At 40.7% G+C, this 17842-nt stretch overlaps 1 long non-coding RNA gene across 4 annotated transcripts in view; it reads right to left on the bottom strand.

The window, feature by feature from the left end:
* Nucleotides 1-1810: 1810 nt before the first annotated feature.
* LOC114010328 (uncharacterized) overlaps nucleotides 1811-17842 on the bottom strand; it is a 256726-nt gene continuing 240694 nt past the window's right edge. For 3 of the 4 annotated variants that reach the window (XR_008745765.1, XR_008745764.1, XR_008745768.1), the window contains one exon: nucleotides 1811-5870. This is a non-coding gene — a long non-coding RNA (uncharacterized LOC114010328). Of the gene's footprint in view, nucleotides 5871-6994; nucleotides 17829-17842 lie in introns of all 4 variants that reach the window. The other variant, XR_008745766.1, reaches the window with a different exon arrangement.

Below are 17842 nucleotides of genomic sequence, written 5' to 3'. Positions count from 1 at the left end.
TAAAACATCGGAGGTTTGCATCGTGCCTCCGCTCTGCTACGTGAGTGTTTGCTGTGGATTTGGAAGGGGGTTACTTTCTGTTACTGTCTTACTAGGGCTGTGGGAGAACGGCAGAAAATGTAAGCTGGAGATCATTTCTGTTCCTTATTTCTACTGAAATGGTTGCAAGGCGGTGTTTGTCACTGCCTCACATCACTATAACGTTTCCATTTGGTGCGTTGTTGTTTGATTTTTTGGGGGTTTTTTTTGCAAATTATTATTGCAAATATAATCATGTAGGAGTGCAAACTGTTCCCGCAGGGCCCTGGGGGAGAGTGCCTTCCTCCCCGCCACCGGGTCTGCAGCAGCGGCAGGAGCTGCCCGTAGCTCTTTGCCAGTCCTTCCCAGCACCTGAACTGCACAGCCATTGCCATCTCACAGAAGTAATAGGAATCAAGAAATGCTAATAAAACACCAGATGCCTTTTTTTTTTTTTTTTTTTCCCCCTCCCCTAGTACATGCTGGAATGCAATCTGATGAACGGAAAGCTCTTGGAATATATCAGATGGCTTTGTAGAAAGCAAAATGCTCCCTCTTTCGGGACTGATATGTTTTCTGATGTTGTTGTGGTGTTTTATGTTGGGTTTTTTTTATTATTTTATTATTTTTTTAAATAAAACTAAAAGAAGAATTGTAACTTCCTTTACACCAGTACATTAGCATAATACGTTCCTGCCTTCAGGTACTGTATGTCATTGTTATGAGTACATTTTGACATCTCTCACACTTTAGGCACTCCGAAGATCCATGACAGAGCTGAATGAAAACTTTTTTTGACTTGGCAGGAGCCGTAAGAACACATAAAACCTGCCAGCTGTCAAGGATGTAAATGGTGATTTTGTTTCACTTTTTTAATGAATTAAAGCAGGATTGAAATGTGTCCAAAGACAGCATGTTTGGCCTTGCAAGGGAAAAAAAAATGAAAGGGAGGGTGTTTTTTTTTTCTCTTTTGGCACTTATGCTCATACAGTGTTTATTCTTGGTAGCACAGTATAGGACAGAACTACTCTACTGAAAGAGCCTTGGCCGTGGCTGTCAGGCATGAGACACCGTAGCAGGCACTGGTTTCAAGAGGGAAAGCATTTAGGGGACTGAAAACAAACAAACAAACTAAAAAATCTGCCTCATTTCAAGCAACGAACCTGAAAAATGCAGCACCCAGCACTGTTTTGGAGATGGATGGCAGCAAATCACTGGTAGAACTCACTTTGTGTGTCCTTTACACCATAGTCACATTGAAGCCAAACTAAAATCTGATGCCTTGTTCCTTTTTTGTTTGAAATTGCGTTTTTGCTGCTATATTACTGATGCCACTTTCTGGGGTGTAGGCAGGTGTGTCTTTCATTTGTAGGGCTGGCATTGGAATCATTGTGTGCCTCTGCGTGAGTGTGGTTGGTCGCTCTGGTTTCCAGGTCTCAAAGTCCAAAAGCAACATAGGTTGGAGCTTCTGGGAGATATACTGAGTGTTCACACCTACCCTGTGTAATCATGGCACCCTTCTCTGTGGGAAAATGTTGCAGTTCTGAGCTCATAGTCATTGTGTATCCTTAACCTACATTTCTTGCTATTGAAAGTTAGATCCAAAGCTTGGCTGGGAAAAAAAAAAATGGCTCTTTTAGAATTTGTCTACAGTTTAGTTCCCATTTTCTTTCTTAGCTTCTTAAATTCTTCACTTGAAATATCTTTGACTGTTTTCCATGATTCAGATTTTTTTTTTTTTTTTTTTTGCTTGCTTGTGATTGGAACATTACATGCTCATGTATCTATTTACTTACTCAAACTGTACTTGTGGCTGCACATCTACTGCTCTGGAGGAGTCTTACTCTGTATCACAGGTACCTAAGCACATTTTGCCCACCTCTCTATAGTGTATTCCTCCGCAGAGATGAAAACACAGTAAAGGATTTGCCAGACGCTTTGCCTTTCATGCCATAATTTCTGCTTAAGGTCTCAGGTGATCTCCCTCCCATTCAAGAACTAGCCAATTTCAAGTCATAGTTTCCAAGCTGTCGAGTGGTTATCAGTTATGGAGCCTATGTCAGTACCTTAAAAACTGAACCACAGCTGTCTTAAATAACACAAGCAGAGTTCTTTTGTTCTTTTGGAAAAAGTAGCATCACACATCAAAAAAAGTTCGTATTGACTGATGTTCCTGGACCAAAGGCCATCCTGGAAGTACAGCTCAGCTTTGGACTTGGGTCAAGCCCAGTGCAAGCACATCTCAGATAATGTGGGCTGAGCTGGTCTTCCGTGCAGTGCAGGAGAGGTTCCCGTGTGCCTTGGCAAGAGGTGCACAGAGCAGATTAGCTCTTGCAGGGGTTTACAAACAGGCTTCAACTTATGCTTAGTGAATAGACTTATTAATTCAATGTGACTTCTCAGGCAAGCCCAGCCCATGCTGTACTTCAGCCAGATGGTTTAGACAAAATAAAAGCGAAGAAATTTTTTTCAGACAAAATGAAAGTGAATCTTAACTTTTAACAAAAACTCAAGATGAACCTGAATTTCTGAAGAAAAAGGTGTATCTCCATTTTCCTCCCCTTGCCTCTCCTTCAGTCTCCTAAAACCCTGGCACCTACCTACTTTAGCTGGAACAGAAAGGCTCTTCTCAGATTTCCAGCCTGCCTTCAAGTAGGAAGTATAGAAAATCTTGCAGGAAAGCCTTTTCTTATGAGCTTTCCAGGCAGATTTTTTGAATAAAGAGAGTCTTATGCATTTCAGTTATTTGTTAAGTCTTCTGAGAATCTTCCATCCCCAGCTTTAATATAATTCTTGAGACACAACATGTAATTACAGGATGAAAGGCTGCTGAACTCTACAACAGCTTCAGTAAACTTTGTAGGATTGCAGGTGATCAAAAATATATTGAAAGTCAGAAACCTCCTCTCCTTTGTTTGAAGAGAAATCTTTATTTGTAGCAGCACGCCAGTTAATTGCAGCACTTACATGACACGGTGGAAAGGGGTAACCCTGCCCGATGAAATGGGGCAGCTCAGCAAATAAATTAAATTGCAACATTTTCTTCACTTTGAGGCAGCTGTGCATGTTCTGGGAAGATGCAGAGCAGGTTCACCCGCCTCTGGATCCTGCTGTCACTTAGCAGCTTTTAGCTCCGTCTCTGAAATAGGGAGCAGCTATTGACAGAAAGGAGCCCAACTACCTCACCCTCAATGAAAATGCAATCACGGGAGATGAAAGGAATCCCTGCTGTCTTTCCAGGTCAAGTTTTTCTTCCACTAGTTTGGGTCTGGGGGTGCTTCTCCACACTGTGAGGCTTCCCCAAGCAGGGCTAAGGCACGTCTGCCCCCACCCGTGGTCCCAAACCCCGTGCTAAGGGAGTTACGTGCCTGCAGCTGCTGAAAGAAGCCCTGGGTCATCCACCACATACACCCCCTTCCATCCAGGGCCAAAACAAAGTGAGTTAGCTGCTTAAATCTTGCTTTGGGAAGGAATAGGGGAAAGGCAGGAATGGCTGAGCAGGAGGAAAAGCTGACTGGCCACCCCTCGCCCTCCTGACCCCCAATTACAGACCATTTTATGCCACCAACGCATAACCCTGAAGTAAATGTTGTGCAGGGGAGAAGTCAACAGTGATTATTTACTCACCTGCTGAAGTAGTAATTTGGGCTACATTATAAAAGTTTTAGGTTTCCTGATATATGGGACAAATTAGGATGCTTGGGTTGACACTGTCAATGGAGACAAGGTGCGTGGTTTTTAGCCTCGCTTTCTTTCATGGGGCTGTGGCACTTAACCATGCTTAATCCTTTTTAATGAACGCTTTGCTGATGCAAATCAGCCTACAGATCTCTATTTAAAGGAAAATACCCAAAAAATCTGTTGAGAGACTCCGACTCTCAACTGCTCATAGTTGAGCAGTCTCAAGTGCTGCATAAAGGCAAGTGAAAAATAACTGCAAGTTAAAAATATGCTTCTGGGAAGTTGGGGAAGATGTTACAGAGAGGCATGTTTTCTGAACTAGTGAGTTTTTTCATTTCATAGTTGTGAAAAGAAAAAATAATTTGATGCTACTCTTTTTGCCAAAAATAGTTCAAAACGGAGAAATACCAGCACTGTTTTCAAACAGGGCTTTCCTGTACTTTAAACTTATTTTCTTTCTAAAGGCAGGAAAGAACACAAAGTAACACCGACTGTTTTGCCAGTTGGAAAACTTTTAGAAAGCGAGACAATATGGGGAGGGGAGGGAGCGGAATCACATCCTTAAGCTTTGTCACTTTTTCAGCTGGAAAAATATTGGAAAGCAGAATGACTTTTTTATATATATATATATTTTCAATTTGTAGAATGGTTCCATAGGAAAACCATTGTCTCCTATGAAAGATATTCAACTGATTAAAATCAGAGTTTTGAAGCACTCTCTAATCACATGCCTCTCTGTATCATATATACTCACTGAATGATAAGTGGCGTTTGCCAGGCTGGGTATTTCCTCTGAAAGACAATCTGTTAATAGCAGGAAAGCGACCAGGTAGATCCTTCTGAGCATAATAATTTTCCATTTTTGCTGTGAGTCAATTTTTAAAAAGACTTTAAAATATACACTTGCATACAAACGTGAGACAAACATTTCTTTCTTAAGACCCTGCTCATTTAAAAAATAGCAATATTTCAAACATTTTCAATAGCAGGGTAATGAGGAGCACGTACAACAAAAGCAAATTTACAACTTGTATAATTATTCAGTGACTTTTCCAGGTCAATTTGCCATCTATTCATTCTCATTTTACTCTTTTTAATACTTTGGAAATTTTGTTGGATGGCTTAATCAATCCAAAGTCTCACATTATGTAAAAATTTGACTTTAAACTGGTGACCTTCCTCCATCATCTAGCTTTGCTTGATGACCTTTCCCACTCTCACTGGCAATTATCCTAATCAAATAGCGTTTGGAGTAGTCTGGACAGCTGAGTGATTCAAGTACATTTTGTGTATCCTTTTGCTCAAGCAGTGGTTTGCGAATTATTGCACAAGGTGCCATGCTTTCCTCTTGCTCTACCAGAGGCTATTGCTTAAAAGATCCAGTTCCTGCAAAAACAATCATAGGTCAAAACTGAGAGAGTGATGGAAAGACCCATTTTACTTATGTGTTTTTTGGCATAGAACCACTGAGAGTGCATAATCTGTATAAATGTTAGCTTTCTAAATAAACATAACCTCTGATTGTATGAAAGCAGGGAACAAAGTTGAAACTTGTTCCTTTCATTAAGCCACCTTTCAAAACCAGTGCTTGTTTTGTTCTAAACAGCCGTAAATCTTGACAAACGATAATAAACAAATAGCCACAATAGTAAAGAAGCCAACAGAGGTACCATAGGCACTTCACTTTTTGTTCCTTTCCTCAAGTATGGAAGTATTTTGCCTGCTATACAACCTAGACTTCAGCTTGCAGAGAGGGGATGGGAAAGTCTTCAGGACGTGTGTCTGTGTAGCTATTCTGTGTTGATACGATGTGGTGGGTGTCAGTAGTTCTGTGCCACCAAGCAGTCCTGCGGGTAGTGCTTGAATTGCATCCATTATGCTTGTGGGATGTTTTTGATGATGTAAACTTCCCACTCTGGATCTGTGAAGGTTGCTTTTGGCAGAAGTCAGCTGCTGACAGTAGTCACCGTTCAATACTTTATCCAGTTTTGACTCATCTCCAAGCTGCAGTAGTCTAAGCAGGAATTCTTTTGCTTTTGTGTTGCTGTTGCAGTTCACCATGGTGTCACTGATAGGTGTAAAGGGTTTTCTTTATAGTATAAAACGGACAGCAGGAGCATTCTGTTTATGCGCTTAAAAAATGGAAAGAGCAAAAATTGAAGTTGATCCACCTAAAGCAAATAAATGAAAAAGAGTTTCCAAATATTTAGTGAACTGAAGTATTTTTGAAAGAGATGAAAAAGTAGTGGTTTGCTGTATACCGTGCTATAAATGCCTTACAAATCCATCTTTCCCTACCCGTATGTTAAGGAAGGCAAAGCAACACAGATGAGAAGACACACAGGGAGACGACAGGTTTTGGTGTTAAAATGTGGCTTATCTGTGGTCTCTGTTCCACTTCCTCCCCTGGCTTTCTTAATGCATGTAGAGGCCAACATTTTTAGGACAAAGCTGTGCATTTTTACTTGCTTTCTAAAAGTAGATAAATTTGATGAAATACTTTCATTAAATAATATGTAACTAGCTGAGAAATTATACCCTACATTAAGACACATGCATGGATACTAGCTACACAGAGTACGTGATTTCTACTACTTTTCCCATACGTACAGCAATATTTACCCTCCATTTCTTCCTACAACTATTGCTGATCACTCACATGCTGCCTTTCTGGGAAAACCAGCACATATGAAACTCCGTGTCAATCGCCCACATCAAATATATCTCCCCGTGCCATGTTCCAGCCTGCTGGAAATAAAAATCTGTCCTGCAATATTCTGCCTTTCGGAGAACATTGACAATATGCACATATTATAGCTGATAAAGTGTGCCTCACAGCAAGAATCACGCAGGGATTGCAGCAGATCTGATTTCTGTGCACCCGCCAATAGTGACATGCTTCTTCTGGAGAAGTACGAGTGTTGGTTTTAATGTTAGGTGGGTTTTAAGTCACTCAGCCATTAGTCTGAGGCAAAGATATAGCACATGCCTATTTTTTAAAAAAAAACACTATGATTTGCTGCTCGTCACACAATGCTCAAGCAATGCACAGGTACGCTGGCCATTTTAAAATGACTGTTTTGTTGACCGGGATGCACAATGATTGCAGGACCATGAACCTTAACACGTGTGTGTATATTTATTTTCTTCCCAGTGTGTAAAGGCATCACATCCAGACTAGGGAACCTAAGTTTAAGGATTCCAGTGTTCCGTTAGAAGTGTTCACAAACTGCCTATCAGAGAGAAAAACTGTACTCAAAAAGAAAACACCCGTGAAAAGCAAGAAAACCCCCACCTCCTTCATTCAAAACCTCTTGCAAATGACTACTGTATCCGGCACTTCAGCGTGATTGACATGCAAGCGTCTGGTCATGTTCTGGCACAATTATGTCCTGATGAAGTTATTCCTTTAGTGGTCACAGAAGGTCATCTTTTATGTCTTTACTCCTTTGTAAATAAGGTCTTGGGTAGTTCTCCTCCCACTCTCATGTCTACTACACATGATTTCATAGTTTATTAACTATTTGGTGGCTTTCATTGTGCTGTGGCTTTTTTTTTTTGGTGACTGCCACCCCGGCTTTGCCAAAGTGTGTCTTGATTCACAACTGTGAAAGAAGGGCTGGGGCTGGGGCCGAATGTGACCCGTGATCCCTCTTTGTCACACAGAAGATGTGCAGAAAGAAAGGGATAAGGATTAGCAGACACAGCCTGTTGCTCTGCTCCCGTTCAGTGCTCAGAGCCACAAATCTGTGGCACGTACTGATCGCTGATTTTAGCCCTACCAAGCCCATAACTCCCTCTTAATACTTCCCAGCAGAAGCAATGCTCGAAGAGCTCATCTCTTTCTCACCCAGCAGAGAGAGAGGCTCTTTGGACAGGACAGATGCCCGATCTTCCCTTTCCTATGAAACCGGGAGTTTTGCTTACTTCCAGAGAGAGATAAACAGGACACAGGGTTCCCACAAAGTAACTCAGAGCTGTTACTAAAAGCAAAGTAAAGCAGAGTGAAATACACCTTTGCTGAACAGCTAAACCAGTGTAGTTAAACATTCTGCAGCTAAAGTCAACGGAGAGCAATATGCCATTCGTTTGGTAAGCAAAGCCTTTCTATACTGCTTGAATTCCCAGGAAACTGTAATGTGTGCAAGATCTCATCACTTGAGTGTCTTTTCAGTGGCCACCTGATCTCATTATAAATTAGACCACTCAGTACCCAACTAACTTGGCAGTGTTTCTAGACTGTTCCTTGTTTTGAAAAATTACTCAGATTTTGTGAAATGCCAAAAATCTCTAAAGGCATTTCTAACATTTCAGAAAATATTCTGAGACTCTTGTCAGCATGGAAAACTGCATGAATATCATCAATGAAACATGATCAAACATAATTTTCTCTGAATTATGTAATATTTTTCATTTTTTTGAAGTAAAAAAGATATGTAGATGAAAACATTTGATTCTATAGATGACTTGAAAGTTCAGAATTGCCCTGGAGACCTTGGTTTCAGCTAAAGCAGATGCTGTAATAAAATGACACATACAAATACTTTAACAGGTTGTTCTTAAAACTGGAGTCCTATTTATTGGAAACTCCCTACCTTTGGCAATTCACATCAGTTGCCGTAATAAATACTCAGTTTTCTGCAGGCAGTGTTCGTTTAACAGAAGGTCTGAAAGCGTTTGTGAATTTTTTGCATTGACTTCCAACAGACCCCAAACTAAACAGCAGTCATAAATCCATCCTTTATTCTTGTTTAGTTATTAAATGTTTCTGTTGGATCTGTTTCCGAGACATTTGAACTTTTCGGATGGCGCTTTAGTAATTTGTAACAAGTCCTAAGTTAACTACATACACTTTGTTAAGGGATTTCAATAGACTTTAAGCTATCATGATATGATGGCATTGCAACTCTCTGAAAATCCCAAAAATCTTGATTAAAAACTACTGAACTTTTCTTATGCAACACGTAAACCCTTCCTGGTGTTTTGGGTGCTTTCACTGTATCTTGATCTTGTTTAGAAACGGAGGTGTACATAAAGAATACATATTATGCGTTCTATCTGTAGCTCTTACAGACATACATAGCATATAGAATATACTATCATTATATACAATATAACATGTAATAAGAAAACTATATAGAAAGAATGTGTGAGCTTGCAAAACCTGGGCAATAGGAAGGTAAGCACCCTGGAGACCCGAAGCTAAAGGAATCACACGGCACATCACTGACGGCACAGCGCACATACGCTGCAAGGGGGACATTTGTGGAATAAAAACAGGCAGGTGAGTGGCCAAGCCTATTGGAGCGGGTATGGGGAATTTTGGCAGAGCTCGTGGAGCCCAAATCTTGCTGGCAGAGGGGGCGGGAGGCCTGGGGGCCCCTGCAGGCACAGCCTCTGGGACAGCTCTGCCATCCACAGCGTTGCCAGCTCCAGAGTGGCCATTCCACCACTGCTGGAAATGTGCGGTTTATGCAGGGCCAAAATGAGCGCCGGGGCACTCCTCTAGCAGGCTTTAGAAAGCTCTGGAAAGGCTCTGTATGTAGTTGGACCTCTTCCCCTCCCCCCTTCTTTTTTCCCCCTTCCTTTTCCCAGGTGCTAAAGCATAACGTCATTTTAGTTCTTAAAGATTGAAATGGTAGTACAATTCAGGAACACAATGAAATATTTTTTTACCAACGAAGGCATAGGTCTAGCGCTAGAGGAAGAACTTGCTGCCCCGGCTTATTTTATTTAATCAAACTGACAGAAGCCTGAGCAGTATAAACCAGGTTAGCTGAAGCCGTGCTAGAGGGTTTGCCCTTCCCGTTCCTGTGACCAGGGAGCAGAAACACTTTCAAATGCAGACGTCTCCTTCGGGTCCCAAGGCTGTCACGTTCTAGTGCTGTCTGGGATAACTAGTCAACCCGTGGGAAGATCCTACCCAAATTTTGCCTTGCATATCAGCAATATGTTTCTCTAGAAAAGTTCTGTTTGTCAAATTTATCAAGTCCTAAGTCCTAAACCCCTGAGCTTCCAAGACCTCAAACCAAAAGTCTAGTAGCAACAGCTGTGAAAGACCCACTTCCAGGCAGATCAAGTCTAAAAGCCATCAAGAGAGAAAAACAAAACTTGTAGTTTAGCTGTTGTGTTCATTTTTTTATTCTGTGAAACTATAATTTAAGATTGGCCTGTAGGAGGTCATCTAGATACTTAGACCAAATTGGAAAAGTTAGTAGCTGTGTGGCATTTTAATGTTAAAATCTCAGTATGTCTATAATGTTTTCCTTCATGCCATTATTTCTCACTGACAGGTAAGGGGAGGTTTTGACACTGTTAATATAACATAGGGTGTTAATCTTATAATCGCCCTGTCAGCACTTTGTGTCAGGGTGTTAATGACCACCTTTCAGCCACTCAGAGTTGCCTGCCAATAAAAATAGTACCGGCACCTATCCAACCAGCAGCTGGGCAGCTGCTTTGCCTTTTCCCCAAAGAATAAATAGAAAATTTCACTAGCCATGTGGCTGTAAAGATGCTCCTCTCTACTTATTTTTTTTTTTTTCCTTCTCTGCACCCACTGGCAATTTTAACACCGCGCCTTTTTAACGTATTTTGCATGCTTTATTTTAAAATGTACAAATTATTTCTCAAGCTTTATATAAACATACCGCCTTGGACAGGATGAAACAGAACGTTTAACAGCAAGGCGCACAATTATTTGCCACAGCTCTTTGCTATATAAATGTAACCTGAAGACAAACTGTATTCTGTATTTCTGTAATTTCCCAGTCGCTGAGATGAGCTTGTACTTTTCTCTCTGCACAGGAGAGGGGCTTCTCCAGCTTCCTGGCAGAAAGAGTTGCACAATTCCAGATGACTGACTTTATATGCCTAGAGGAATTTTATTACACAAATAACAAAGGGAGACAAAGAGAGGAAGAGAGCACACACTCAAAATAATAAACAAAGAATAATAAACATTCCTGCAGTTGCCTGTAGGGATTCCAGATGCCTCTCCATCCCTCCACCAGGCCTGCCTGCCTCTCCTTCAAACTTCTTCAGAACCCACGTTAGACCCCTCCAAAAATCTCACCCTTCGACCTGGTGAAACCCCAGGAGGTTTTGCACACAGTGAGGCTGTGAGCAGTGCTTGCTTGCTCTCTGAAAGACTGTTCAGTCACAGACAAAATCCATACAAAAAAGAATTGCTGTGCAATATTACGGTTTGTGCCGGGGTGGATTTCTGTTGCGTTTCTCTCAGCTGAGTTCCTTCAAAGAGCCCGTTGCCTTAAAGCTGTTGTCCTTGTGGCCTGATGTAGTCTGGTGATGAATTTCCTCCCCATCCCACTTACCAAATGTCTTGCACCATTGGTATTCAGGGTCTTAGTCACAAATCCTACACAAGTTTAAATTGAATACAACTGCAGGTTAACTTTCAGTAAGGTGTGGGGAGGCTAACCAGCAAAAGAGAAGCACTCTGTGAGCTTTGATGAAATCCCATAGTGCAGCCAGTTTGCTGCTCTTGCTATCTTGTTGGGTTTGGTTTTTTACTTAAATTCTTATAGGTTTCTTTTAATCAAGTGATGTGGCTGATTGGCTGGGACTGGTTCCAGCATCATGTGCTATCCATCTGGATTTTATATGCATTGCGTTTTCCCAACTGAAAAGAAACAGACGTACTACCCAACTAATTAGAACTCAGTCCCAAAAAAGTAACATTTTGTTCCTAGAGAAAAATTTGTTTCTCATGTGGGATCTTAACACAGACCAAAAAAAGTAGCAAAGCATAAACAATCACCAGTTTCCATGTCATACAAAGCCAAAGATGCAGTCAAAATTATTTCCGTATTAAAACAGAATTTACTTAGCCTTTGCTTGCTATATTTTACAGTAAGCACGAATGCTGGAATTCCTATTATCTTGGATACACAAAGATATTCATTATATCACTACATAAAGAATTGCATTTTTTCTGCAGTCTTTCCGTAGTATTTGACGTGGTTTGCAATGAATGTGAAAGGTCAGATGCTCTGATCAGATCAAGATATGTTTTTTCTTGCTGCAATCAGCCATTAATATATAGAATACCTACAGTCTTCGCAAAGAAGGTAATGGAATTGGATTCTAAATATAAGGGGGTATAAGACAAGCTATCATTGACTTCAAGAAAAACACAGTATCAGCCAAGCGGCCTCCACTGAGATCATCACCTGATCCAAGCCACAATGGCCACTGGAAGGTGGACTGCCAGTCCATTCAAATAGCTTAACTATTATACAGCATATCGTGTCCCAGTTCTGCAAAATTACTCATTGCTGATATTCTGAATATTTGTGTAATTGCAATTAAATCAAAGGGAAGGTTCAGCTGACACTTTTATATGTATTATATAGTTCAAAATATATGCACTACCATGGGTGTATAGAATGTATGTAAAAGTGTTGGGGCACTGGAGGTCTATCATTACTTAGATTGAATGACTGGTTTATCCCACACTCTGTTTCCCTTTTTATTTTACCTCTTACCAGGGATTCATAAAAATACCTGTACTTGGCAGAAGGGAGGAACCTGACCATCTGCAACAAGAACATTGGGTCAGCTGGTTGGATGGCGAACATAGATTCAGATCTACACATACGCATAGATGTATGCGGATGAAATGATGTGTATTGAAACATGAGGGAGTGAGGGGGAGAGATGAAGAGAAAAGACAGCCCTTCCACCTGCAAATCCCAGAGCACTATAAATCGGTCACTTTACCGAGTTCTGCCTGCCAGGCAGTTTTCACATCCCACTCATTAGCTGTGTGGGGATTTCAGTTTCACGTGTTGGTAAGGCTGAGCAGGTCACTATAGTTCAAAACAAAGAGGTCCAAGACTCCTGTCCAAACAGCTGTGGTTCACATCTGAATTTTAGCCTTGTGGACTGTAAAAACCTCCGAGCCCATGTTCCCCGAGGAGGTCTTGCATAAGCTTTGTTCTTAATTAGTGGAGCATAGAGAAAGTAAAAGGTCCAGACTTCAGCTGACCTTGGAACACTGAGAGTAAATGGTCAAGTCTCTCTTAGATATGTGTATATATTTAACTCCTGTTAACAGTAATGGGACGAACGTGCATACTGAGGGTCAGCTATAACCCCAGAGTAAGCAAATTAGGACAAGCCAAGAACGATCAAACTTTGATACATTTTAGAATTTTTCCAAAACAATACTTGCTCCAGAATTATTTTATAGGCTAAGCAAATCTGTCCATCTACAGTGGGATTTCGTCTTCCCCATAGAGCTTAGTTATTTACTAGCTTTTCAGTGGTTTAGTTTTGATAAGTGAGGCAAGTCTCCAAGATCTCTCATGCAAAAAGGAAGCAGCTGCTTGCAGGGATGAGACATTATGGTTAAGGAAACCTCCTGGGAAAATTATGACAGGCACAGTGCTTACAAACTGCAGAGATGTGAGAAGGAGGGAATGCTGTTTAATTTTGTGATCTCTTCTGCCTGGTGGGAAAGTGGTTTTGGATGAGTGGGAAACCCGTATCAACTCGATTTGGTATTTCTGTGGACAGAAGTTCTGTATTGACAACCTGGGTGGTGCTTAACACAAAAGTGCCCCTGGGCACTTCATTGCTGGCATACAAAGAATACTTCTAGGGAAGACACAAGTTCACCTTTCTTGTCTTTAAACCCTTGGTTGCCCCCAAAATTTTGGCAAGCAGCTATTTTGGAGAAAATATTTTGAGAAACTGATGTTTTGTCGGTAAAACTTGGACGGAGGCCACTAAAGCAATTTTCACAAATGACCACTGGATATAGCTATCAGCTGTGCATAGCTTTCAGTTGCCACCAGCCTGGCTTGGACCAAATTAGCTAAATAGAGGGCTGAACTCTTCAACGTCAGCTGTGGGTTTCAGCCACAAGGTGAATTAGCAGTAGTAGGGAGTGCATTGTTAATACCCTCATGACTCTACAAAACCAACAGCAAAGCCTTCAGAAGCCTAGCAATAATGTTTTGAGCCATCCATTCTCCCTGCTATTGTTCTCCAAAGAGACCATCAACATCAGCGTGAGAAACACAGGGGTCCGAGTAGAATGTGAGCACCTGACTGAACTGCTGCTGTGAGACCTGTGGGCTGCAGGAGACCAGTTCATACAGGACTTTGCAGGATGTCTGGGGAGTAAGCAAGCTGTCCTCAGTTTCTTTGACAGAAGGGTGCTTGTAAAGAGGAAGATATTCAAGCCAATAAAGACCTACAGCAATTTAAACCAACAAGAAAACTGGCTGTTTCTTTGAGACAGCGTGGCTGGTCACATACTTGCAAAACTACGTGAAAGCTGCCCCATTTACATGTGAACTTAATACAGAAAAAGAACTCGCTATAAAACAGTAAACAGAGAGGCTGTGGGACTTCAGGAATCAGCAAAGCAGCCATGTGCCTGCAGAAGATATGAGCGGCTTCAACAGGTATGTATGGTACCTCTGGGCAAATGGAAAGCCTAACTACTGTTATCATTGGGAAAGACGCTATAATGATTCTTGGCCGCTTCATTTTCCCTGAGTTTATCAAATTATCTGTTTCAGCTTTTCCACCTAAGGTCTGATTACGGGTAGCTACTTTTCTGTATCTAGTAAGCCATAGGAATTACATCAAAGAGCAAGGACTAGTGCAACGTGTGCTCTGTGCATTTTAGGCAGGAGCTGGCTGGCTCTGCGTGTGATGTAGCCTTTCTCTGGCTATCCATTTAGTAGAAAGCATCTTTAAAAATAAACGTCTTGATCTGATTGAAAAAAATATGGTAGAGATGATTTAAAACAAAGCAGTATCCAGCATCAAGGATGCTGAAACATCTCAAAGAACCATCAGTTTGCTTGGCATATACAAACACACATATATGTAGACAGGCACACAGTCCTTGGTGAGATTCTTAGAGGTTTTTAAAATGAATTTATTTATTTAAGGAGAGAATATAGTCTTCTGAGACAATGACTTGGAGGAGGTGGAACCATATCCAGCTTTGTGGAGCACTATAATTATGAAAAAGTCAGTCGTTCCCTTTTCTTCCCACTCACCTTCCTGCCATACTTCCATGTTACTGGTTTGGTCTTGCCTATGAGACAAACGTTAACGAGGTAACACTTGTAAATTTTCAGCATTTTAGTAGAGCTTCTGCTGTTCTGTTTGCCCCCATAATCACTTTGTTATTTGTGACTGATCATTCAAGTCATGTTACAGTTTTGGGCTTGCTGAACGCATGGTCGTGCTGCTATTAATTTCAACATTAATAAATGGTTTTCCAAACAGTGTGTACACGCAGGGAAACAGAAATTTCATTATTTCTCCAATGTCAGTGAGAACAGAACCTAACTCACCTGAATGTTTGTGAATTCTCATACTTAATCCACTCAATTTAATTACACGATCACACTGCTTTTTAAAAATACTCTCTTCTGGCTCTGGCACTCTCCATCTGTTGCACCTCTAAAAGTGGCTTTTGTGTATTGAATAATCAATGTTTTGTTTTCATTACTTACATACTATGTTATAAAAAAAATCTATAAACACAAGACTTCTCACTAATTATTAAAATGCCACCCTTTATTATAAGTAAATATTTATTTAATTTATACCAACATCTCTTTTCCACTTAATTCAAGGTTGTCTATTACCGTTTGAACAGTAGCTTCCTGGGCAGTTAAGTAATAGATTAAGCTTTATTTTGGAAGAACAAGAAACATAGCTTTAGATTATTTAAATTGTTGGCTCTTCAGAGCAGTGGATTCTCCCGCTATGAGCTTGCTCGGTGTCACCAGCAATTTTGACCAAACCATCTACCATGTTTTAGATAATAAAACGAACACACACACAAGGTGCAATATCACAGGAGTTCCTAAAACATACTTTCAAAGGCATTGATGCATGCTTTAATTTTTAAGCTCCTGAATTGTACCAGTGATAAACTGGTATTTTGAGGGATTCAAAAACTTTATCCAGTGCAGAGAAGCTGGTCAGTGTGGAAGAAAGTGAAACCCTGGAGAAACTGAATGCTTCTGCAGAAAAACTTGGTAAATTAGGTTCCTGCCTGGTTTCCTTTCATCATTTACAAACAAGACCAGCTTCCACATGCAGCTAAACTGAGATTACGGATCTGCTTTTAGTTTGTGTGACTAACAGAGGGAAAACTATCTCTTACCACAAGCTGAAAAGTGTTGGGAAAATAACGATGGCCCTATTATCCTAAAGGATATAAAAACTGGCTGGAGAAGAGTAGTCATTTCTGACTGACCACCAGGATGCATGCTGGTATTTTTCTTTCCTGTTTACTGTATTTATATATTCACTAAGTGTTTATTTGTAAGACTTCAGTTGGCACTTTCTGTACACCCTAAAATTCATCAGTGGGTGTGTAACAGGATGCCAGCTTGGGCCTAAGGTCTTGAATGATGCATTGCACGTTTCTTCCTATCGGGATGAAAGCCTGTTAGTATACTTTCTGATCTAAGCATCAGGCTTGTGGTGAATATTTATACTGGAAGGCAAAATCCTTAATCAAAAGAGAGTTTCTAAAAAGATGAGGCTGCTTTGGAAATTCTGGTCTTAGTTACACAACGATTCATCACTTTTCTGCAGTTTTGAAGCTCACATAACAAACGTAACACAATGAGGGCTGAATCAAAGCAAGTAGCCCAAAGTTAGAAGTGGTGTTTTCCTTCCTATAATTTCTGCCAGTCTCAGTGAGGGATGTTTATTACAAACTTTTACAAATTATATGTTAACATAAACCCAAGCTAAGTCCTTGTCTGGAATAAGTTGTTGTACTGCTAGTATGAAGTCTTCTAAAAATATAGCTCAGAAACATGTGTGACTTGAAATAGAGTCGTTTCAAGGGTAATTTAGGTTGCTATGCCTTCAACACACAACTGAGAAATCTGATTGCTGAGCAGATTAGATTTCTGGCTATTCTTTAATGTGTTTATATTTTCTGAAACAGCCTTTGGAAATACTGTTTAACAGTATAACAGCTGGCTTGAGGATTAAGTTCATTAGCTTCCCTTATTCCCACCAGTCTTGACCTTAGGAGGAAGACACTCAGGGACAGCTTTGTCTTTAACCTGGTTTCATTCATTACAACAAGCTTCATTCATTATTCATTACCTGTATGGACCCCAGTTCATGCTTGTGCAAAATGTCACATTATTATTTTCTTAGTTTCTTCAAAAACCTGTCAAGTCAGGGATTGATTAGGGCCACCTCCATCTTTCTTACGCTCCCAAATAAAAAGTTTTCCAGGACCAAATCTGAATCCGCATCAATAACAGGTTGGTACCCACAGAAATGAGAGCTCTTTATTTGCCTTTTTCTGCTCATCCTGTACCAAGCCCAGCGAGGCAGGGTGCAGACATTGACCATACTTGGTACTTTCTGTGACTTGTTCATAAATTCATCCAGTTTCAGCCCCTGAGAAGATTTAAGAGTCTTTCCGTTTTCTTGGTAGGAGATGGATTAGGCCATCATGAGTCGATCGTTTTATTGCGTTTACAAGTCATGCAGCCTGCAGAAGTGTCTAGTATCACACAAACAGGAGACCAGTCCCACATTCTCAAACCAGCCACAGAGGGGGAGCACTGAAAGCCAGATGGTCCTGGGCAGACAGGTTCCTGCAGATGTCGTGGAGCTACCACAAAGATCTTGTTTTAACATGTTACTCTACCTTCTAAAGCACATTTAAGGGGAAAGGACTTCAAAGGCTTTTGAGGCTGTTCCCGTGTGTCAGATACTACTGTATCACACAGACCTTTTCATTAAGTAATCAAGCTTCAGAGTAAAAGCAACGAAGGTTTGTAATCTGGCTCCAGTAGCTCTTGACTGGTCGGCAATCTTCAAAAACTGTCATCATCTTCTGCCATTAGATAAGTTCATACCATTTTTTAAATCTATGTTGTCATCAAATCCTGCCACTTCCCGTTGGTGGTTTTCAGAGAAAGTACCATAAAAAATAAAATATTTATTGTGGAAATACTACTTTTATTCCTCTACCAAAGTTGATCATATCAAGGCCTTTTCATTAAAGCTTTTAAAGCATTGAGTTGGAAACAACTTCCATATTTATTGTTGCTTGAAAGTCTTCCTGCAGCATCTTCTCTGGCCTTTCAGTCACCCTAACAAAAACCGT

This window comes from Falco peregrinus, chromosome 2 (assembly GCF_023634155.1).
Source record: "Falco peregrinus isolate bFalPer1 chromosome 2, bFalPer1.pri, whole genome shotgun sequence".
Taxonomy (NCBI): Eukaryota; Metazoa; Chordata; class Aves; order Falconiformes; family Falconidae; genus Falco; species Falco peregrinus.
The sequence above is the reverse complement of the archived record's forward strand: the minus strand, read 5'-3'. Positions and strand labels throughout refer to the sequence as shown.